The sequence below is a fragment of the Lissotriton vulgaris genome, chromosome 1_1 (genome assembly GCF_964263255.1).
Source record: "Lissotriton vulgaris chromosome 1_1, aLisVul1.2, whole genome shotgun sequence".
NCBI lineage: Eukaryota > Metazoa > Chordata > Amphibia > Caudata > Salamandridae > Lissotriton > Lissotriton vulgaris.
Genome location: NC_141685.1, coordinates 1075011441 through 1075035348, shown reverse-complemented (window position 1 = coordinate 1075035348; position 23908 = coordinate 1075011441). Strand labels below are relative to the sequence as shown.

General features: G+C 51.3%; 1 protein-coding gene across 4 annotated transcripts in view; it reads left to right on the top strand.

Moving 5' to 3' along the window:
* The first annotated feature begins 1513 nt into the window (after positions 1 to 1513).
* Positions 1514 to 23908, top strand: part of TMEM184B (transmembrane protein 184B) — a 376027-nt gene continuing 353632 nt past the window's right edge. For 2 of the 4 annotated variants that reach the window (XM_086963308.1, XM_086963295.1), the window contains exon 1: positions 1514 to 1634. The gene's annotated coding sequence lies outside the window, so the exon portion shown is untranslated. Of the gene's footprint in view, positions 1711 to 23908 lie in introns of all 4 variants that reach the window. The other 2 variants (XM_086963312.1, XM_086963301.1) reach the window with 2 other exon arrangements.

The following is a 23908-nucleotide window of genomic DNA, read 5'->3' as shown; positions in this document are numbered from 1 at the left end:
TACTGCTTGTACCTCCCACTTTCAAGAAGGAAAGATCGATGGCCCAATCATTTTCAGGCAACGCGGTGAGAATATGGAACTCACTTCCGCCTCAGCTCCGGACCACCACCTCCTCCCAGGTCTTCAAAACGGACCTCAAAGTTCTCCTCCTCCAAAGACACCTCCTACAGTAATTCACACCCGCTCTATTATCTGAAGGAAGACTTCCCATCACTGAAAACTATTCTCCATGACCATGGAAGTGCCTTCCCAGTGTGTTCTAGTAGTTTGAGTGTTTACCATTTATTGCAGTATTATCCTTGTACCTGTGTATGGTACCCTTTTGTAACTTGCACACATCACTTTTCTCTTGTAACACACTGTTTTGCTACCTCTCACATTTTGTTTGCTGTTGATACTTAAAAGTGCCACCATTGCCTGCGTAACGTCTGTTCTTGTGCCTGTGTCTAGCATATATTGCAGTATTATACCTCTAGTTGTACTTTGTTTTCTCTTGTAACCTGCACACTTGTCACTTTTTCCTCCTGTATTGCACTGTTTGCTACCTCATGTATTTTGTTTGCTCACAATTGTCACTTTTACCTCATGTAACTTATCGTCTGCTTTTGTAATTTTGTTAATTTGTAATTTTCTATTCCTATTGTGAAGCGCTCTGACGCCTTCGGGTAAAGTCTGCGCTATATAAAAACGCATAAATGATGATGTGCGCTTTCAAGTGAGGAGAGCCACTCTTGAAAACATCCCTCGTCCACATAATGATATCCCCCCACCCCCAATATAGCAGTTATGTTATTCTCTGTACTTGAGGTGAGGAAGTGGCAGGCGTCGGTTTTCGCAACAGATAATCTGACTCTACTACAATAACTGACTTTGCTGAAATTTCCAGAAACGTCCTTCTGTTTGCAGTGGTGCGGCGCGCACTGTCAATGAGTGGTGCAGATCTGTGGTTAATTGTAGGATCAGCTTAAAAGGTGAATTAGATGCTTTAGTTTCTGGTGCTTCCCAGCAGTTTTTACATCATCTTCAAGTGTCTTGTTACTCAAATAGGTGTAATTGCAGATATTTATATGCTTTCCTAGTCTTCATTGCTTGATTTTGCTTGCAAAAAAGTGTCACTCATATTCGTTGGAATGTCACTCATAATTACACTGAATTTATGAAAATGTCACACGTCGCAAACGTTGGCAGCTATGTAGGATTTGCCAATTCGTGTTTTTTCGAGACGTCGACACGTTTAGTACGTGAGGCACTCAAGCGTTTGTCTTCGTAGCATGTTATACCGTGTATTTTAAAGTGTGAATAACTAATTTTAGCGGAGAAGTCCTCAAGACCTACTATAAATGTTGGGGCGACCACAGATTACAATAAGGTTGAGTACGTTTCAGCATGAAAAAGTTGGAAAGCATTCATTGTTGTCGAAGACAAAACACCACCAATCTGGCACGTTACAAAAAAAGCATCTCCGTGATGACGTAACACGCAGGAACGTCAACTCGGGGGCAGTGATTGCCCGTGACAACGTCGTCTTCCCACACGGCTGGTAGTGCGACTGCGCGGAATAACGGGCTGCACAGCCGGAGGTGAAAGGGGAGGGAGCTGTTTCCACACAGACCGCCCAGGCGGCGGGGACCAAGGTAGGCTGTTATCCGGCCACAGGAGAGGCTACCGGGAGCGGCGTAGTTACGGGTGAGGGATCAACGGCCAGCGCAGGTGAAGAAAAATGGGGGGCTGCGCGCGTGCGCCAGCCGCTTGAGGGTAACCAATCCTACGGGGGGTGGGGATCTGCTTTATGGGTACGCCTACTGAAGAGTTGGAAATCTTTTTTAGCCACGCCTACCACAAGGTGTTGTTTCAATGGTGTGAGTTCCAGGGGGCACGCCCACTGAGGGACTGCCAGGGATACGCCCCCCTCTTCTCGGGTAAAATGTACCTGTCTTTTTTTTGGTCAGTTTTTTAACCGCGCGAACTCGACCCGAAGGTATTGTAGCGCTTTAAATGAGCGCCAGATTATGTGATTTGCCCAGAGACACAGGATGTTGAGCCGACGCTCGATTCTGGTTCCTCAGCGCCAAAGATGGCAGCTCTTGCCATTACGCCATATCATCGCCGGTTTATGTTTTTAACGTTCTTGGTGATTAAATTATACTTTATGCAATTTATTTTGTATTCATTTGTATCCGTACGTTTGTCTTTGTTGAATGCAGTTACATTTCAGAAATCATGAAGGCAACTAAGAAAGTGACGACTTGTTTACAAATGTACTCCATATGAGTGAAATAAAAGTGGATTTTGCCGATTTCTTCTACATTTTTTTTTTTGCCTTCCTTGACATAAAAATAGTGGCCCTGGCAGCACAGACAGTTATGGTGGCAATCCTAGCTAACGGCAGAGCATGCCTTATCTGAGTAGGGCTAGACTAGAGGATGTGGTGTTTTGCGGGGTGGCAGTAGGCCTCACAGAAACAGGCAATAACTGGCGTCACACTGCTTATCAATTAGTTGCCAGCTACAAACTGAGACCAAGCCAGTTGCACATACGTACAGGGGTCCCAACCAGGGGCGGCTGGTGACATTTTACAGAGGTGAGGCGCAAACTGATTTGCGAGTGCGGGCCCCTGGCCACTCAAGTCGGCTGCGACCCCCCCACCCGACCCACATACACAACACTCAAAGAAATGTATACACACAAACACATCCATTCACAACACTCTCCACCAAACATTCATGCATACACGCACGCTCGCACCAAACACTTTAAAATAAAAGAAAAACACACACTCTTACCTTGCTGCCGGTCCGCGCCACCTCTGGGCTCTGCTCCTCACACGTCACAGGCGCACAGTGCTCTTGGCCAATCCTGGCGCCAGGGGCACAGGTACCTTCTCGCCCGCAGCACGCCCATTAGGGATCCTAATGGGCATGCGCAACGTTGCAAAAACACAAGTGGGCATGGGTAAAAATTCACCCTCCTTTTCAAAAAAAATCCACCCTCCGTCCCCACTCATGCGCACTTGTGTTGCCGCCTGTACAATCATGTCAATCAATCAACATGACGCCAGACCGCAGGGCGGTCTGACGTCATGTTGATTCATTGACATGATTGTCACAGTCTTAACTCAAAAACGCCGAGGGAGCTGTGGGCAGCTTCGGGCAGGGGGGCTACGCCCCCTCCGACGAACCGTGCCTGGTCCCAACTGGTTTCTCCCCTACGTGACTGGGAGAGGTAGTCTCGCCCTCCGGCGAAAACACTATGTTCCTCCTTTACCAGGAGATAAAATGATCAAACAAAACTTCAAACATCCGCATTGCACAATTGGTCCACTAGAGTTCACGGGCTAAAGTCCCTTAAAACATAATACTCATGGAACATTCTTACTTGGTTGCAGGTCATGAGAGCTCGCCAATCGCAACTGGCTGACAGTCATCACCGGCCAGCAAGACACAAAGTCTTTGTACCTCTGGGAAGGCTACGGATGAGACCGCAGTTCATCTTGATCTTGGCTGCTTCTCAGTGAGAGACTACGAAGATACTGGCGGATCATTGCTCCTTCTGATTCTGACACTCCTGCCTCTTGACAGCGGGGGTTTCTGGCTATGAGCTTTGGGAAGTGCTTAGAGAGGGCGTTGCACCCAGATCATCTGCTGCTTCCTTTGGGGATTTGTCATTTTCTCCCCTGCTCCATGGGGAGTTTGTTGAGACCTCATCTCGTGGCGAACAAGCCGCTGGAAACTTCTCAGTGTTGGGAGATGCTGCAGTATACACTCTCAGGGCTCTTTGAGCGGTTACTTTGGTACCTTTGACTTCGACTACTGTCCACGGATCTAGTTCAAACGGTAGTCAGAATTTTACTCCAGGGTGGCGGCCGTGCACCAATACACGATCCCCCACTAGGACCGAGCGTTCTTGAGTGTGTCTTTTCCGGAGGCTTCTTCGTTGTTATGGGTCTTGTTGGAGTCTGACTGTTTTGGGGTGTTAGGTGTCTCCTCCCACACATGGTAATGTGGGATGGCGTCCGTCACAGTTCAACCAAAGCATAGCTTGCTCGGAGAAATACCAGTGGTACAGTGCTGGGTAAGCTGGTATTCTCATAAGAATTGGTACAAAGCTTGTTCCAGGTTGCAGTTTTCTGCTAGGGCGAACTGAATCGTCTTGATGAGGGTTCTCATTAGGCATTCCACTTCGCCATTGACCTGGGTTATCCGGCAGTGTTTGACATTGTGGGACACTAGATAGTCCATGAGTTCCTCACTGGTGAATGGCGGGTCGTTGTCAGTATGGATCTCTTTTTTGAGTCCGTAGGTTGCCATGAGCTTTTTGAGCTTCGGGATCACTTCAGCAGAAGACATTGTGGATATGATTTCTACTTCGGGGTACCTTGAAAAGTTGTTTACAACCACTAACATGTGTTTCCCTCCAGGGAAACTGCCAAAATCTGCGTTTACTCTCTCCCACTGTTTGCTGGGAGCTGCTTCTATAATGACAGGTGTGGGTCTATCCGGCTGACTAGTCTCTAGGCAGACGGGACAGTGCCTCCCAACGTTTTCTATCTTTTGGTTAAGCCGGGAAACCAGGTCTTGCTTTGAAGTCGGTTCTTGGATTTGACAATCCCTTGGTGGGCTCCGTGGCTAAGAGCAGTCTTCAGGATCAGGCCTTTGGGTAGCACTAGGTGTGGGCCCCTAAGGAGGCAGCCGCCATCAGTCACAGATAGCTTCTGGCACACCTGGAGTTCTTTCAGGAGTGACTGAGCTGCCTCAGTACGAAGTGGGGTTGCATTTTGCAGTGTTCTCCAGTCACTTGATGCGACTGCTTGTATTGCGATTTGAAGGCAGTCGTCTTTCTTCGTGGCCTCTGACATCTTCCAAGGAAATCGTGAGGGGTTGGAATCTTTCTACGAAGATCCTTACATAGTCCTCAGTTGCAGCCGCCTCCGTGACCTCTGGGAGTGTGGCAGGTCGAGCGTGCCTTGAAAACAAATCTGCTGGGTTTTGGGTGCCAGGTTGGTATTTGATAGTGAATTGAAATTCTTGCAGTTGCAAAATCAATTTCTCGATCCTCTGGGGAGGGCGTGGCAAGGAGCTCTGAAATAGCGGGATCAGGGGCTTGTGGTCAGTGATGACAGCCAATGGGTGGCCGTACCGATATATGTCGACAGTCCCACAGGATTGCAATCGCTTTTCTCTCGACGTGTGAGTACCTCTGCTCCGTTGGTGTGAGAGTTCGGCTAGCACAGGCAACTGGAGCCCATTCTCTGCACTTGACGCTGAGCTACGACTGCGCCTAGGCATGTGGGGCTGGCATCCACTACGAGTTGCAACTCTTTGGATCGAAATACACTAGTGTGGTTTCCACTGATAGGGCGGCCTTGGATTGTTTGAAAGATTCTTCCTTCTCGGATCCCCATGTCAACGAGCTGGTGACCTTGGTCAGGTCTCTGATTGGGCCAGTTTGGTCTGACAGGTTCTTGATGAACCTTCCTCAGTAGGTTACCATAGCCAAAAAACTTCAGACTCCTGACACTGACGTTGGGGCTGGTGCTTCTTGGATGTCTTTTACTTTGTCGGGGCCGATGCCTTTATCGGAGAATCAATAACCAAAGAAACTGGTATCTTTCCGCAGGAAATTACATTCTGCCTGTGTAAGGTTGGTCCTCTGTCTCTGAGGCGGGAGAACACGGCTTGGAGAGCAACGTGGGAGCGTGCACCAGAATATCGTCGCTCATGTTGAGCACTCCACTCAGCCAAGAGAGGACGTTTTTGATGATGTTCTGGAAACCTCTGGAGATCCCAAAGCTGAGCCTAGTGTACCTCCAGAGTCATGCGTGAGTTGGAGAAAGTGGTGATGGGGCGGGAGTCTTGGTGCCGAGGTATTTGATGGTAGCCTGATTGGAGGTCCATCTTGGAGAACCACTTGGAACCTGCCAGCTCACCGATGATGTCATCCACGGTCAGTGTGAGGTGGCGTTCCCGCTTAATCGCTAAGTTTGGGACTCTCAAGTCCACACAGATGCGTACATCGTCGGTCTGTATAGGCTTCTTTGCCACAACGATGGGTGATACCCATGGCGTTGGTCCACGCACCTGTTCGATGATGCCCACTCTCTCTAGGAGTCGGAGCTTGGCCTCAACTTTCGGTTGGAGATGGAATGCAATTCTTAGGTGTCTGAGGGCTATTGGAGCCACCGACTTGTCTATGTATAATTGGATGGCTGGTCCTTTCAAGCGCCAGATCTCATCAAACAATGGCGTGAAATCCTACAGTAGGCGGGCTAAGTCGTGTGCCTGCACCTCGAATGCAAACTGGATCAGGTTGTGGTCTTGAGTGCTGCGATAGCTAAGTAGGAAACCTTACCGCCACACACAGACTTTGGCATGTTGGCGGGTAGATTCGTGAGAGAGGGACAGACAATAACGGTTGTCACACTGCATATCAATTAGTGGCCAGCTACAAACTGAGACCACGCCCGGAGCCCTGGGCTCTTTATTATCTGTTTCTTACGCTGGACTGGCGCACCCCAGTCCAGCACATTACACACACGTACAGGGGGTCCCAACTGGTTTCTCATCTATGTGACTGGGAGAGGTGGTCTCGCCCTCTGGCGACCACACTGCAGAGGATTAGGGCATGGCTTAGCTTAACCAAGCGCATAGTGATCGCATGATCAAAGGGCCACGAAATTCCTTTTTTAAAATTTTGGGGCACCTTCACTGTTTTGGTTTTGTTGAAATATCTCAAAAGTGTGTAAGGGGTTTCTGCCTGGTCCTCCAGATAGTGGTTGCCATGGCTTCGTGTCTCAGGGACACCATGTATCAAGGTTTGGGTGTTTTTTAATATTCCATTGTTTTCATGTGTGGGTTCAGGGTGGCCATCCTTCTAGTTTTTTTGCAGGGTTTTCCTGCATTAGGGTGTTCTGTTCTGTGCCTGCTCCCAGCTGGTACGTGCCGCCAAATGTCAATTTTTCTGCTTACAGCTAGCTGCATAACACAGAACGCATCAAGTAGCTTGCCAGAATGTGGTCATCTCACTATTTCGTTCATCTAGGAGTTGTTAAAAGAACTGCATGTCTGTGGGAGGAGTAGCTGCAGCACAGGAGAAGTGCACAATGCAGCTTAAGGGAAATAGTTGCTTTTAGAGACGGTAATAAGGAATGTGTAGTTGTGCAGATAACCATGAATGTGTGAATGAAAACCAGGCTGGGGGCATATGCTCGGTATATGGCCATAGTTTTTAGGTCTCGGCGTCATCGCGCGGAAGCGCGTCTCCGCCGAGATCTTTTGTCAGCGACTATCATTCCCAGGAGACAGTCCTGGCCACGCGCATCCTTCCAGGCGATTTGTAACTGGAACGCGCGCTGTGGCCAGGCGCTGTCTCCTGGGAAGCGCAAACACCACACACGCATGCGCATACACACACACACGCGCCCATGCACGCACGCACATACATACATACAGAGACACCACCCCTGACTCATACACACGCGCGCGCGCACACACACAAGTGCACCAAGGCCCCCCCTCCCCCTCCCCCGCCGTCACCGTCGCGCACATACATACACACACACACACGAGCATACACACACACAAGTGCACCAATCGCGCTCCAGACCCCCCTCCCCCTCCCCCGCCGTCACCGTCGCGCACATACATACACACACACACACGAGCATACACACACACACAAGTGCACCAATCACGCTCCAGAACTTACCTTACCTCAGCACGCGGCGCCCAACCTCCTGCTGGCGCGGCCCCAGGGCTCTACACCGCTCACAGGAGCCCCGGGCCGCGAGACGCTACGACTCCGCCTGCCTCCTCTTCCGGTGTGAACGTGGCCCCGCCCCCGTCACAGGCGACCGTGCCTGACTTCCGGGGCGGCCGCGAGTTCAATGAAATGCAATACATACCATAAATGCAATTGTATTCAATAGCTGATTAATAGGTTTTCCAAGCCCTCACCTAACGGTGTTTAAACAGGATTTAAATTAATGCTTACAATTCTGCCCGGAGCATCCTGCTCCTGCTTCATTCTAAGAACAAAGTTACCATAACTCCTTGCTAAGCAAAGCTCAGCAGTTGTATGCACCCGTGTTTCATCTGCCAACAATTTACATGTTTAAATTATGAATGGTTGAGTATGCAATCATCCCCTTTTGCACAACACAAATACAACACAGGCAACGTTCCAGGGATTCGCTGTTAGTTCTCAAAATGGACACTGATGAAAGACGCTTTGTTTACATCACCCATTGATTGAACTCATGCAAGAAAATCGCTTGCCGTACTGCCAAATTCTGTGTCTCTCTCGTTGAACCCGCATCAACATTTTGGATTAAAGCATACAGTGAATTCCAACAGCCCTCAAGCCAACGTGCGATAGAATGTGAACGTTTATATTCAAACATATTCAGAAGGACGCGACCACAGAATTAAAAACAAGCATTGGAAAAGCCAATAGGTCTCGTCTACATAAGGTATTGGGTTTGTCAATGCTTGGTGGTGGTGAGTGGTGAGGGCAGAGTGGTGAGGGCAGAGTGGTGAGGGCAGAGTGGTGAGGGCAGAGTGGTGAGGGCAGAGTGGTGAGGGCAGAGTGGTGAGGGCAGAGTGGTGAGGGCAGAGTGGTGAGGGCAGAGTGGTGAGGGCAGAGTGGTGGTGAGTGCAGAGTGGTGGTGAGGGCAGAGTGGTGGTGAGGGCAGAGTGGTGAGAGCAGAGTGGTGAGGGCAGAGTGGTGAGGGCAGAGTGGTGAGGGCAGAGTGGTGAGGGCAGAGTGGTGAGGGCGGTGTGGTGAGGGCGGTGTGGTGAGGGCGGAGTGGTGAGGGCAGAGTGGTGAGGGCAGAGTGGTGAGGGCAGAGTGGTGAGTGCAGAGTGGTGGTGAGTGCAGAGTGGTGGTGAGTGCAGAGTGGTGGTGAGTGCAGAGTGGTGGTGAGTGCAGAGTGGTGGTGAGTGCAGAGTGGTGAGGGCAGAGTGGTGAGGGCAGAGTGGTGAGGGCAGAGTGGTGAGGGCAGAGTGGTGAGGGCAGAGTGGTGAGGGCAGAGTGGTGAGGGCAGAGTGGTGAGGGCAGAGTGGTGGTGAGGGCAGAGTGGTGGTGAGTGCAGAGTGGTGGTGAGTGCAGAGTGGTGGTGAGTGCAGAGTGGTGGCGAGTGCAGAGTGGTGGCGAGTGCAGAGTGGTGGCGAGTGCAGAGTGGTGGCGAGTGCAGAGTGGTGGCGAGTGCAGAGTGGTGGCGAGTGCAGAGTGGTGGCGAGTGCAGAGTGGTGGCGAGTGCAGAGTGGTGGCGAGTGCAGAGTGGTGGCGAGTGCAGAGTGGTGGCGAGTGCAGAGTGGTGGCGAGTGCAGAGTGGTGGCGAGTGCAGAGTGGTGGCGAGTGCAGAGTGGTGGCGAGTGCAGAGTGGTGGCGAGTGCAGAGTGGTGGCGAGTGCAGAGTGGTGGCGAGTGCAGAGTGGTGGCGAGTGCAGAGTGGTGGCGAGTGCAGAGTGGTGGCGAGTGCAGAGTGGTGGCGAGTGCAGAGTGGTGGCGAGTGCAGAGTGGTGGCGAGTGCAGAGTGGTGGCGAGTGCAGAGTGGTGGCGAGTGCAGAGTGGTGGCGAGGGCAGAGTGGTGGCGAGGGCAGAGTGGTGGCGAGGGCAGAGTGGTGGCGAGGGCAGAGTGGTGGTGAGGGGTGAGTGGTGAGTGGTGAGTGCAGAGTGGTGAGTGCAGAGTGGTGGTGAGGGCAGAGTGGTGGTGAGGGCAGAGTGGTGGTGAGGGCAGAGTGGTGGTGAGGGCAGAGTGGTGGCGAGGGCAGAGTGGTGGCGAGGGCAGAGTGGTGGCGAGGGCAGAGTGGTGGCGAGGGCAGAGTGGTGGCGAGGGCAGAGTGGTGGCGAGGGCAGAGTGGTGGCGAGGGCAGAGTGGTGGCGAGTGCAGAGTGGTGGCGAGTGCAGAGTGGTGGCGAGTGCAGAGTGGCGAGTGCAGAGTGGCGAGTGCAGAGTGGTGAGGGCAGAGTGGTGAGGGCAGAGTGGTGAGGGCAGAGTGGTGGTGAGGGCAGAGTGGTGGTGAGGGCAGAGTGGTGGTGAGTGCAGAGTGGTGGTGAGTGCAGAGTGGTGGTGAGTGCAGAGTGGTGGTGAGTGCAGAGTGGTGAGTGCAGAGTGGTGAGGGCAGAGTGGTGAGGGCAGAGTGGTGAGGGCAGAGTGGTGAGGGCAGAGTGGTGAGGGCAGAGTGGTGAGGGCAGAGTGGTGGTGAGTGCAGAGTGGTGGTGAGTGCAGAGTGGTGGTGAGTGCAGAGTGGTGGTGAGTGCAGAGTGGTGGTGAGTGCAGAGTGGTGAGTGCAGAGTGGTGAGGGCAGAGTGGTGAGGGCAGAGTGGTGAGGGCAGAGTGGTGGTGAGGGCAGAGTGGTGGTGAGGGCAGAGTGGTGGTGAGTGCAGAGTGGTGGTGAGTGCAGAGTGGTGGTGAGTGCAGAGTGGTGGCGAGTGCAGAGTGGTGGCGAGTGCAGAGTGGTGGCGAGTGCAGAGTGGTGGCGAGTGCAGAGTGGTGGCGAGTGCAGAGTGGTGGCGAGTGCAGAGTGGTGGCGAGTGCAGAGTGGTGGCGAGTGCAGAGTGGTGGCGAGTGCAGAGTGGTGGCGAGTGCAGAGTGGTGGCGAGTGCAGAGTGGTGGCGAGTGCAGAGTGGTGGCGAGTGCAGAGTGGTGGTGAGGGCAGAGTGGTGGCGAGGGCAGAGTGGTGGCGAGTGCAGAGTGGTGGCGAGTGCAGAGTGGTGAGGGCAGAGTGGTGAGGGCAGAGTGGTGAGTGCAGAGTGGTGGTGAGTGCAGAGTGGTGGTGAGTGCAGAGTGGTGGTGAGTGCAGAGTGGTGGTGAGTGCAGAGTGGTGGTGAGTGCAGAGTGGTGAGGGCAGAGTGGTGAGGGCAGAGTGGTGAGGGCAGAGTGGTGAGGGCAGAGTGGTGAGGGCAGAGTGGTGAGGGCAGAGTGGTGAGGGCAGAGTGGTGAGGGCAGAGTGGTGGTGAGGGCAGAGTGGTGGTGAGTGCAGAGTGGTGGTGAGTGCAGAGTGGTGGTGAGTGCAGAGTGGTGGCGAGTGCAGAGTGGTGGCGAGTGCAGAGTGGTGGCGAGTGCAGAGTGGTGGCGAGTGCAGAGTGGTGGCGAGTGCAGAGTGGTGGCGAGTGCAGAGTGGTGGCGAGTGCAGAGTGGTGGCGAGTGCAGAGTGGTGGCGAGTGCAGAGTGGTGGCGAGTGCAGAGTGGTGGCGAGTGCAGAGTGGTGGCGAGTGCAGAGTGGTGGCGAGTGCAGAGTGGTGGCGAGTGCAGAGTGGTGGCGAGTGCAGAGTGGTGGCGAGTGCAGAGTGGTGGCGAGTGCAGAGTGGTGGCGAGTGCAGAGTGGTGGCGAGTGCAGAGTGGTGGCGAGTGCAGAGTGGTGGCGAGTGCAGAGTGGTGGCGAGTGCAGAGTGGTGGCGAGTGCAGAGTGGTGGCGAGTGCAGAGTGGTGGCGAGTGCAGAGTGGTGGCGAGTGCAGAGTGGTGGCGAGGGCAGAGTGGTGGCGAGGGCAGAGTGGTGGCGAGGGCAGAGTGGTGGCGAGGGCAGAGTGGTGGCGAGGGCAGAGTGGTGGTGAGGGGTGAGTGCAGAGTGGTGAGTGCAGAGTGGTGGTGAGGGCAGAGTGGTGGTGAGGGCAGAGTGGTGGTGAGGGCAGAGTGGTGGTGAGGGCAGAGTGGTGGCGAGGGCAGAGTGGTGGCGAGGGCAGAGTGGTGGCGAGGGCAGAGTGGTGGCGAGGGCAGAGTGGTGGCGAGGGCAGAGTGGTGGCGAGGGCAGAGTGGTGGCGAGGGCAGAGTGGTGGCGAGTGCAGAGTGGTGGCGAGTGCAGAGTGGTGGCGAGTGCAGAGTGGCGAGTGCAGAGTGGCGAGTGCAGAGTGGTGAGGGCAGAGTGGTGAGGGCAGAGTGGTGAGGGCAGAGTGGTGGTGAGGGCAGAGTGGTGGTGAGGGCAGAGTGGTGGTGAGTGCAGAGTGGTGGTGAGTGCAGAGTGGTGGTGAGTGCAGAGTGGTGGTGAGTGCAGAGTGGTGAGTGCAGAGTGGTGAGGGCAGAGTGGTGAGGGCAGAGTGGTGAGGGCAGAGTGGTGAGGGCAGAGTGGTGAGGGCAGAGTGGTGAGGGCAGAGTGGTGGTGAGTGCAGAGTGGTGGTGAGTGCAGAGTGGTGGTGAGTGCAGAGTGGTGGTGAGTGCAGAGTGGTGGTGAGTGCAGAGTGGTGAGTGCAGAGTGGTGAGGGCAGAGTGGTGAGGGCAGAGTGGTGAGGGCAGAGTGGTGGTGAGGGCAGAGTGGTGGTGAGGGCAGAGTGGTGGTGAGTGCAGAGTGGTGGTGAGTGCAGAGTGGTGGTGAGTGCAGAGTGGTGGCGAGTGCAGAGTGGTGGCGAGTGCAGAGTGGTGGCGAGTGCAGAGTGGTGGCGAGTGCAGAGTGGTGGCGAGTGCAGAGTGGTGGCGAGTGCAGAGTGGTGGCGAGTGCAGAGTGGTGGCGAGTGCAGAGTGGTGGCGAGTGCAGAGTGGTGGCGAGTGCAGAGTGGTGGCGAGTGCAGAGTGGTGGCGAGTGCAGAGTGGTGGCGAGTGCAGAGTGGTGGCGAGTGCAGAGTGGTGGTGAGGGCAGAGTGGTGGCGAGGGCAGAGTGGTGGCGAGTGCAGAGTGGTGGCGAGTGCAGAGTGGTGGCGAGTGCAGAGTGGTGGCGAGTGCAGAGTGGTGGCGAGTGCAGAGTGGTGGCGAGTGCAGAGTGGTGAGTGCAGAATGGTGAGGGCAGAGTGGTGGTGAGGGCAGAGTGGTGGTGAGGGCAGAGTGGTGGTGAGGGCAGAGTGGTGGTGAGGGCAGAGTGGTGGTGAGTGGTGAGTGGTGAGTGCAGAGTGGTGAGTGCAGAGTGGTGGTGAGGGCAGAGTGGTGGCGAGGGCAGAGTGGTGGCGAGGGCAGAGTGGTGGCGAGGGCAGAGTGGTGGCGAGTGCAGAGTGGTGGCGAGTGCAGAGTGGTGGCGAGTGCAGAGTGGTGGCGAGTGCAGAGTGGTGGCGAGTGCAGAGTGGTGGCGAGTGCAGAGTGGTGGCGAGTGCAGAGTGGTGGTGAGGGCAGAGTGGTGGTGAGTGGTGAGTGCAGAGTGGTGAGTGCAGAGTGGTGAGTGGTGAGTGCAGAGTGGTGAGTGCAGAGTGGTGGTGAGTGCAGAGTGGTGGTGAGTGCAGAGTGGTGGTGAGTGCAGAGTGGTGGCGAGGGCAGAGTGGTGGCGAGGGCAGAGTGGTGGCGAGGGCAGAGTGGTGGCGAGGGCAGAGTGGTGGCGAGGGCAGAGTGGTGGCGAGGGCAGAGTGGTGGTGAGTGGTGAGTGCAGAGTGGTGAGTGGTGAGTGCAGAGTGGTGAGTGCAGAGTGGTGGCGAGTGCAGAGTGGTGGCGAGTGCAGAGTGGTGGCGAGTGCAGAGTGGTGGCGAGTGCAGAGTGGTGGCGAGTGCAGAGTGGTGGCGAGTGCAGAGTGGTGGCGAGTGCAGAGTGGTGGCGAGTGCAGAGTGGTGGCGAGTGCAGAGTGGTGGCGAGTGCAGAATGGTGAGTGCAGAATGGTGGTGAGGGCAGAGTGGTGGTGAGGGCAGAGTGGTGGTGAGGGCAGAGTGGTGGTGAGTGGTGAGGGCAGAGTGGTGGTGAGTGGTGAGGGCAGAGTGGTGGTGAGTGGTGGTGAGTGGTGAGTGCAGAGTGGTGAGTGGTGAGTGCAGAGTGGTGAGTGCAGAGTGGTGGTGAGTGCAGAGTGGTGGTGAGTGCAGAGTGGTGGCGAGGGCAGAGTGGTGGCGAGGGCAGAGTGGTGGCGAGGGCAGAGTGGTGGCGAGGGCAGAGTGGTGGCGAGGGCAGAGTGGTGGCGAGGGCAGAGTGGTGGCGAGTGGTGAGTGCCGAGGGCAGAGTGGTGGCGAGTGGTGAGTGCAGAGTGGTGAGTGGTGAGTGCAGAGTGGTGAGTGCAGAGTGGTGGCGAGTGCAGAGTGGTGGCGAGTGCAGAGTGGTGGCGAGTGCAGAGTGGTGGCGAGTGCAGAGTGGTGGCGAGGGCAGAGTGGTGGCGAGGGCAGAGTGGTGGCGAGGGCAGAGTGGTGGCGAGGGCAGAGTTGTGGCGAGGGCAGAGTGGTGGCGAGTGCAGAGTGGTGGCGAGTGGTGAGTGCAGAGTGGTGAGTGGTGAGTGCAGAGTGGTGAGTGCAGAGTGGTGGCGAGTGCAGAGTGGTGGCGAGTGCAGAGTGGTGGCGAGTGCAGAGTGGTGGCGAGGGCAGAGTGGTGGCGAGGGCAGAGTGGTGGCGAGTGGTGAGTGCAGAGTGGTGAGTGGTGAGTGCAGAGTGGTGAGTGCAGAGTGGTGAGTGCAGAGTGCAGAGTGGTGAGTGGTGAGTGCAGAGTGGTGAGGGCAGAGTTTTATTTTTGATTTAAAGAAAAAAAATGTCATGAGCAATGCCAATAGCTCTACCTTTAATGATGCCGAGACCATTGCATTGCAAATGCTTGTTATTTCTATCATTAAACCTCCTACAAGGTGTACACCCATTGTGAGATCTGGGAAGAGGCAGGTAGAGTATGATTTGCCCAAGATCAAAGAATTTGATAGAGTTGGAGACCCGAGATTATAATACATTTCTGTACTGCTTGTTTGAAAAGGCTAGCACTTTGTGTCCATCCTGGTGAAAAGACCATGAGAACGGGCAGAGTTTATCCACTTTGTCAAGGTAATATTCAGTCCGGGTTTCTTTTTTTTGCTACAAACTTAATACAACGTTTAGCTTCAATTCTAAATACTCACAATCTTGAATAAAAATGGGAAACAGAACAGTACGTTTTAAGGGAGATTGCCTAGGAACGTGGAACTTATTCAAATGGAGATACTGGGATTAAAACGCACACATTTAAAACATTTTTTAATTTCCAGCACATTCGGTAAAGCTGTAAATCCAGGATTAGATGTTAAGCATAGTATTGGTGTTTGGCCACCTGAGCGGTTTGCCCACATTGTTAGAGGTACTGTAAATGTGTTTTTAGGTCAAGCCTAGCGTTGCAGCACATGCACTGCTCGCTCTGCGAGGTGTGCTGTAGTAGGGTATGTTGTGGAAGTGCTGTGGAAGCCCCTCCCATATTTTTCATTGGCTGGTGTCATTGTCCATGGTAAATGCTGGCTTCCGATTGATAATGAGGCTTCTTAGTACCTCCTTGTTACCGCTCTGTCTCCTTTTGTGACCACCCATCACGACTGGATCGTTCACTTGCGACAGTACACTGTCTCCTTCATTAGTCGGTAAGCACACTTTTTTTTCATTCAGCTTTGTTAAGGGTGGCCGAATGTTTATTTTTGCATCGCGCTTTCACTTTAACAATAGCTGCGGCCCAACCCCGCGAGTGCTGTGTGGGGGCGGCAGCTATTGTTAAAGTGAAAGCGCGATACAAATATAAGGAAGTGGCTGGCTGCCTTTGCGCAATGGTGACAGCTTGTTTAGTTCTATTGCGGTGTATCATTTCAAATGAGGACTGTGGGCTTTTAGGTCTTTTTCAAGTTTTAGCAAGTTAGTTTCATGAGGTTTATTTGTTACAGCAAGTAGTTTTTAACCAACTTGGGTTTGGGGAGACCAGCTCTGCCGTCAGCGCATTGTTTCCCACAGATCAGAGGCACAAGTTGCTTAAAAAAAAAGCAACAGTTTTGCACATACTCAGTTGTGTTACTTTCAAGTGTACCCTTTATCTGACTGACTTTTATAACCCCGTAGCTGCGCATTGTTGAAATAATGGGAAATATTCATAAGCGATTCTGCTAATCCTATTGATTCCTATGACTTATGTCCCAATGATCCCTTTTCTGCAATGTTCTTTCTGCATAATTGATTCATGTTTTTTAAAAATTTAGAAATGAACTAAATCACAGTATAGCATGTACTTTGCCCTGCAAACATTTGCAAAGTTGTAGGCATTATGGATATTAGACATTGTTGATGTTACATTTGTGGGGTTGTGTAATAAACAAGCATGTCAGCTGAGTAGGAGCCATGATCAATGTTCTGGAGAAATGAAATGATCTTTATTATTATTGTGATAATCTGTCATACTTAAAATGTGCAAGCACCTATAACGTCTTTACCTCAATGAGTGAACGGAGAATGCAACACCTGGCAGTACAGAACTCTAACATAACAGAATGAAAATTCGGTGGTTTCACTTTAATGTTCAGAAGTTGTGCTGCCACAAAACAACAAGCATTTGCAATGCAATAGGTCTCGCATTTTCGCGAGTTTAAGCTATTGGTATTGTTAAGGACAATGCCTTTTATTTTTTTTAACCCCTCCCCTGCTGGTGACGGAACCACTCCGTCATCAGCCGGGTTCGCGCTGTGCTGATGACGGAGCGGTTCCGTCACGGCCCGCTCGGCACGCCTGCGCAGCACGGATTCCGCGCCTGCGCTGAGCGTTCCATTGAGTTAGCGGGGACGTGACTGAACCGCTCCGTCATGAGCACAGCGCAACCGCGCTTGGTGACGCAGCAGTTCCGTCACCAGCAGGGGCGCGCCGCGCAGCCCCCCGCCCCCCGCCCCCTTAGCAATGCGGCGGATTAGCCACCGTAGTGAAGGGGTTAAAAAACAAAACAAAAATATTAGGCATTGTTATTTACAATGCCAATAGCTTAAACTTGCGGAAATGCGAGACCTATTGCATTGCAAATGCTTGTTTTTTGGTTTTGTTAGTAACACTGCTTACCTGTATCATATCTCCCCCGTTGCTCCTAATATTTTGCTGTAATGGAAAAAAGGGCAGAAGTAGATTGTGCAACATTTTGTTTAGGGTCTGGGGCATTAGGTAGTGATTGGGGAGTATCCATTGTGTACTATCTTTAAAAAAAATCGATTCAGGGGAATGGATCATGGAATTAAACCCTAAAAATGCAGTCTGTCATTCAGTCGCTACAAAGGTTTTCTGATGCGTCAGTGAAAGCAAAATGCCTCTGTGCTTTTAGTTTTCCTGTAAGTGATAATGGAAAGTTGACCCCCCAACATATCTAAGACATTTCATCTTAGTCCTTAAGTTAATGTCACATTATGGCTCTGTGTCTCTGGGGCACTAAATATCCAAGTTTAGTTCTCTTTATCAATCCATTATATTTAACACAGCATCAGTGTTTGTGAAGTCCTCACACTTGACTTTTCACTATGTAGTGTATCTCACTTCTTGAAATCCTCCCGTTCAGTACCTCAATCTCTGCCCCTCATTTGAGGCTTTCACAGCCCACTGTTGTTCGATGCATCCTAAAATTCCTTAAATAGGTGTCCCACATACACATACCCCTTGAGGATGCCAAAAAAGCATGGTCTTCATGCTTCGTATTTCATATAACTTCGAAGTGCCTTTTCAGAGTTGTAATCTTGGTTCAGGTCAGTTGGGTTGACACAACTAAAGAACAATCTGTAATCAAGCTGACAATAAACTTATAGTATAGCTCAAAAGACCAAACCTATCGGACTAAATACACTGTTCGGTTTTTCGGTATAACAAGTCTATCCTTAAAAATAACAGCAAAAAGAATGGTACAGGATTTGTATGTCAGCTAGGCAGGGGTGTGGAATAAAAAGAAAATATCTACTTGTGCGTGGGGCAGATTCTTTATAAATCTACTTGTCCTGTAACAAAATCCACTTGTCCTTTTGGTGCCATGTAGTGCAGCGATAAATTATTTAGCAATCTCATTATGTAGGAGCTCCGATATAGCCTTGTTGAATATGTCAGGGCTTATACCATAGTAGTGTTTGAGTACTTGCAATCCCCTTATGTTGCCATGTTTCCGCATATCTACATACTGGGGCTGAAGGTAGTGGTAAGCAATAGTTTTCAAGGCATTTACACTCTGCTTTGGCAGTTCTCAAGGCGGTGTTATACCAAGAAGCAGATTTTGTCCTCTTCCCGGCATTTTTAGTGTCCAGGGGTGGTGCTATGCAGTGCTTCCGTAATAGGCCTATCCAAGAATTCGCATGCGCCTTCAACATCTGAGCCCCCCGGCGGCCCACCCTGAGAGAGGGCATAGTTAAACTTCTCCTTAGAGTAGCCAGCCCACTTCCGGTGTGCTATTTTCATCTCGGATTTCTCCTGAACCTTTATCCCGGACAACCTCACCACAAAAGGAACCAGGAAATGATCTGACCATAAAACAGGAAGCAGTGGTTTCACATCTATGGCATCCCAGTTCGCACAAATAGGATCGAGTAAGTGACCCAATTGATGGGTGGGGGAGTCAGATTTTAACAAGAGCTGCAACATAGCCATTTCTGACATAACTTGCGAGCCCCCGCGTTCGTTGCATCATGAAAATGCAAATTAAGATCGCCAAGCACTAGGAGTTTCTTGTAAAGCAATGCTGGTTGTGTGAGGCATTCTATCAAGCTAGGAGAGAAGCGAGTGGGCCGTCCAGGGGGTCTATATACCAGAAGTCCTTTCAGGATGACATTCGTGACCGCCCTGATTGTAAAATGACCAGCCTCACTATCTGCAATAGCGACTGGCTCGAGAGAGCATTGGATGGTGTGTTTAAATATGATCGCCACCCCTCCTCCTCTGCCGGAACGCCTATCTACCCTGGTGATCGCATAACCGCTGGGCAGTGCCTCGAGGATTTCCGGCGCTGAATCCTCATCCAGCAACGTCTCAGAAAGGAACATCACATCTTACTGACAAGCTGGTCGTAGATCTCCATTCTTTGCTTTCTAATTGATCTACAATTTAATAGGCAAAATTTCAGAAATGAGCTCGCCTTCCTCGCCACCCTCTTGGCGCTAGGCCTGAAAAAACAGTACCTGCAGTCCCAACTCTTGCTCCCTCCCTCAATACTGTGCTTACACGAAGCGGCCATGGCGGGGGCAGAGAGCATGCAGTTCTTGGGAGCTATACTGTAAAAAAATAAGTAGATTGGCAGTAGGGGAGAGAGAAGTTGCACCACTGAGCGGTGACTGTTGAATTTGACCATCTTGCGTCAAGAATATTTCCAGGATGTATTAAAAAGATCGTCTGTTTGACATCAATGAAGGATATTTTCATTCCTTTAGTATGTTCTAGCATTTTGAAAGATATCGGCTTTGTTGCCTCTCTATTTGCTTGTGTTATGAGCTATACTGTAACCCTGCTCTGAAACCACCAGGGGTTCTGGCCTGAGCCCCGGACTGGCGCAGACAGGCTTGCCTTTGGCTGCGCATGCCTCTGCGGCCTTTGGCTGCGCGGCCGCAGAGGCATGTGGCTTTTATTAGTGTGAGATCCCTGCAACTAGACCGATAACCGGTCGAAGCAGAAGTGCCTGGCTCTCCCTTCCCCACTCAACGGTACTGGTTACCGCGTCGGACCGATGCGGGAAGAAGTGGAGACTGAGCCCGGCTTCCACAGGGGTAAGGATCACAAATGCCCCTAGCACTCCCCCTCAAAAGAAAATGTGTGCACCGTTAAAAGAACCTGAGGCCAGCAGAAGTAAACATTAAAAGATTTAAAACAGATTGCTCACACAATAAGCAGCGCCAAGCGGTTTTGAGGACACTACCACTGCCCCACTCACAGCGGCCACGCACCCTGCGCCCTTTATGAGTGCAAGATCCCTGAAACTAGACTGCTAACAAGGTCGAAGCGGAAGTGCCTGGCTCTCCCTTCCCCGCCCTCCGTGCAACTGTACTGGTTACCGCGTCGGACCGAGGCGGGAAGGAGTGGAGACTGAGCCCAGGCTTCCGCAGGGGTAAGGATCACAAATGCCCCTAGCACTCCCCCGCAAAAAGAAATGTGTGCACCGTTAAAAGAACCAGAGGTTTAACACTGCCTTGAGAACTGCCAGAGCAGAGTATAAACGCCTTAAAAGGCGGTGGAGGAAAGACTTCTCAGCCCAGGTGAGGAGGGAATGTAAAGCCACCCTGAAGAGCTATCATGGGCTCATCAGAAGGGCTAAGGCATCTTATTATCAGGAAAAAATTGGGGCGGCGAAGGAACTGTTCAGGGTCTATAAAGAAATATCCTCCCTAGAGAAAAAGGTGACACCAGCTACTGGCTCAGAGGAGTCATGCTACTGTATGGCGGATTTCTTTGCAGAGAAGGTGGAGAGGATTTACTCCACCTTCCCGGACTCTGCTCGAGTAGGCCGTTTGACCGCGTGGGAAGGGTTGCACGTTCTACAGATAGAATGCATTGATAAATTCACGCCCCCTCCCCCGAGGTCTTAACAAAAATCAGCATCAGTGTTAAGTCAGGTTCTCCTAGAGACCCTGCCTCCCCCAAGCTGCTAAGAGGGTGTATTGAAACTCTTGAGCTGTGTATCAGAATCCTCTAGGAGTTATCTTTTATGTCAGGAACGGTGCCAATGAGATGGAAGGAAGCAGTGGTCCTTCCACTGCCAAAAAAACGCACATTAGCCCAGACCAACTTGATAATGTGCATCCAATTTCCTTACTTCCCTAAGGTTGCGGAGGAGGTTGTAAATACGCAACTTACAGTGCATATCGGGAAATACAATCTCCTTCACCCCACTCAGTCCGGTTTTCGGGCCCTCCTTTCGAAGGAATCGGCCCTGTTACTCTCTACTGAAACCATTCAGAAATATGCGGATGCAGGTCAGACGGCGGCCTTAATTCTACTTGATTTAAGTGCCGCCTTTGACACTGTTGCCCACCATACTTTGCTGCAATGTCTGAGGAAAGGAGGTGTGTCTAGCAGTGCTTTGAACTGGATGGAATCTTTCCTGTCGGAGCGCAGCTTCCAAGTGAGGCAGGGCTCCCATTATTCCAAAGTCATCAAACTTAAACAGGGGGTGCCTCAGGGATCTACCCGGAGCCCGACCCTGTTCAATCTCTGTTACGCCTCTAGCTGACTTTGCAGAAAAATACGGAATTATGGTTGTGTCCTATGCCGAGGACACTCAACTGGTGGTTTCCCTTGCACAGGCACAGGACACGGCAGCGTCAAACTTTGCGACATGTATGCAAGTACTAGCAGGGTGTATGGCTAATAAGTGCCTGAAACTGAATGGCGGTAGGACAGAGGTGCTTGTGATAGGGAAAGCTCCGTCGGTGTGGTCATCTGCATGGTGGCCCCAGAGTTTAGGGCCCAACCCCACGCCCTGCGCACTGGCTAAGGACCTGGGGGTATGGCTGGACACTAAGCTTTTTTTTTAGTACCATACCAGGTGGGTAGCAGGTGCCTATTTTGGAGTCCTGCGGGTCCTTCGGAAAACCCTGGATGTGTTGCCTACTACAGCCAGGAAGAACATGGTGCATGTCCTGGTGGCCTCACGCCTTGATTATGGTAATATACTTTACCTGGGTGCTACTGCTAAATGTGTGCAAAGACTCCCAAGGTATCCAGAACGCAGCAGCTCGGTTGGTTCTTATGCTTCCGAGAAGAGCCTCTTCTAAGAGGGTGTTGGTCTCCCTCCACTGGTTGCCGATTAAGGAGAGAGTCTTGTTCAAGGCACTGTGTGTCTGTCACCGTATCATTCAAAGGACTGGCCCCTCCTATTTGTTTGATCTACTCACTCCCAACTCTCCAACCCGTCAACTCAGATCAAGCGTGACGGGTCGGGTGTGTGTTCCTTCCATTAAGAAAGCATGGATGGTTGGCCGCTCCTTTTGCTTTGTGGCCGCACAGCAATGGAATAAACTCCCCCTGAGCCTCGGGTTGGGGGGTTCGGAGGCCACCTTTCGAAAAAAAATGAAAACTTATCTTTTCCTCTCTGGTTAGTCCCTCTCCGTAGGATAGGTTCTTTCTTGCTGTGGGCAGTTTGCACTGCAGCGCGGGGACACACTGACGTAGTGTAACCATGCGCTTTCCAAATGTGTTTATTAGTATTATTATTATTTATTATTATTATTATTATTATTATTATAGTTCCAGGGTTAAAATGCCCTTTTGAGTCTGTGCAAACCTACTAACGTGCATGTTTTACAGGTTTTCAACAACTCTTCTTTAATCTTTTCCCATTCTGGCAAATGTTGGAAATTTACTCCAGACAATGGCAAATGTAAACCTTCTTCCAGAGTTGGGAAAAAAGTGGTTGGAGGGAAAGTGAACTTGCAAACTTTTTTTTTTTTTGCATGAACAAATCTACACATGCATATTTGCTCATGCTAAAATGCAGTACACAAATATTTTCTAGGAGTACTATTTCTTGTCCTACTTCTGTAAATTATTGGGAATTCACGAAGGCCCTTTAGCTGCACCTAATGCAAGAGCATATACCATGGAGCACTTTTGAGACTTTCTTTAATACTTGGGCCCCTAATTTGGTCTGGCGTTGACCATGGCCTTTTGCGTTTATTATTCTCTCCCTCTCCATGGCGGGAGATGATTTTGTGCTGGAAGTTGGTCCAGCCGCTAGCGTAGGAACTTCTCCTTTGTACGCCTAGTGAACCCGACTCCTAGATAGCTTTGGCTGAGACTGATTGTGTAGCTTTGGATTACCGTCCAGCAATGCGCCCGGGTTGCTAGACTTGCTTTGTCTTCGATTAACGACATTGATCTGACTGATATGTTCAATAGCTGTTTAAAGGTGTTGTGAGTTCCGCTGTGCTTCCAGGCTTCTTGTAGGCACAGAGAGTTTATTGAGTGCTTGAGGTATTTCACGGCTGGACTATTGCTCTTTCTTTCCATCTCGTTCCATAGATGGTGATTTAGGCTTGTGGCATTTCCTCTCTGGATCTTATGCCAACTTTTGGCGTAGGCACCAATGCGCTCCAGCGTTTGATTTCTAAGGCCAAATTCCAGCCTTATTTGTGCCTGTGATGTATAGTTGGGCAGGCTGAAAATCATTCTCCTGGCCTTCGCTATAGTGTTGTTCAGTTGCTGGGCGTCCCTTCCTCGGAGGCATTCGCTTCCGTAGGTTAAAGCCGATGTTAATTTTGCCTGAAGCACTTGAAGCAGGGGGGTAAAGCTTCGGCCGACTGCTTTTGTTTTGAGGCTCCTTTCGCCATCCCTATGCTAATACCCCTCCGTTTTATTGCTTCCTTTTGTGGGAAAAAAGAGCCCTTTCTGTCAAGAATTACTCCCAGGTACCTGTACTCCTCTACTGTTTCCAATGTGGACCCTCCCATATGCCAGTGAAACCCTGCAATCATGTTTTTGCGTTTATCCTCATTATTTTAGTTTTTGAGAGGTTAATGCTAAGGCTGTTTTCTGTCGAGTACTTAAACGTGGTGCTGATCAGATGTTGTAGCCCTATCGGTGTTCTGCTGATTAGGACGATGTCATCAGCGTACATTAAATTGGGTAGGGTGAGTCCGCCTATGCTTAGAGCGTGGGAGATAGTATCATCCAGCTGCTGTGCAAGGTCTGACATAAAGATGTTAAATAATGTTAGCGGCAGCACACAGCCTTGTTTTAAGCCCTTTGTGGTCTTTATTTTTCTTGACAGGAGATCCCCTGGCCCTAGCTTTACTTGGACCCATGTATCAGTGTGTAGTAAGATCAGCTGTGTGAGAAGGCCCAATGGAATGTTCCTTTCCTCCAGCTTTGACCATAGTAAGTTTCTGTTGATGGTATCGAAAGCTGAGGTAAAGTCGATGAAGCATACGTTTAGGGGCAGGTTAGCTGCCTTGGTGGCATCAATGAGGAGCGAGAGGTCTAACATATTTGATGTTGTGCCCATTTGTTTGCGGAACCCTGTCTGGGTGATAGGGATTACTTTGTTTTCTTCTGTCCAATCCAAGGGCTCATCTAATAGGAGACCAGCGTAGTACTTGGCTTCGTTGTCAATTAGGGCTATTAGTCTGTAATTTTTTGGATCATTTACATTGCCCTTCTTGTGTATAGGTGCAATTATCGAGCCTTTCCATGACGCTGGGATTGTTGCTGTATCTGTTAGAAGAGTGGTAGTAGGGCCGACGCCCAGTAATCCGGGTTTTGTTTATACAGCATGGGGGGAATCCCGTTAGGGCCCGGCGCCCCCTCCACTTTCCCCTTGGCAATCCTGCTTTTTATTTGTTTTTCAGTTGGGTCAAATGAGGTACTGA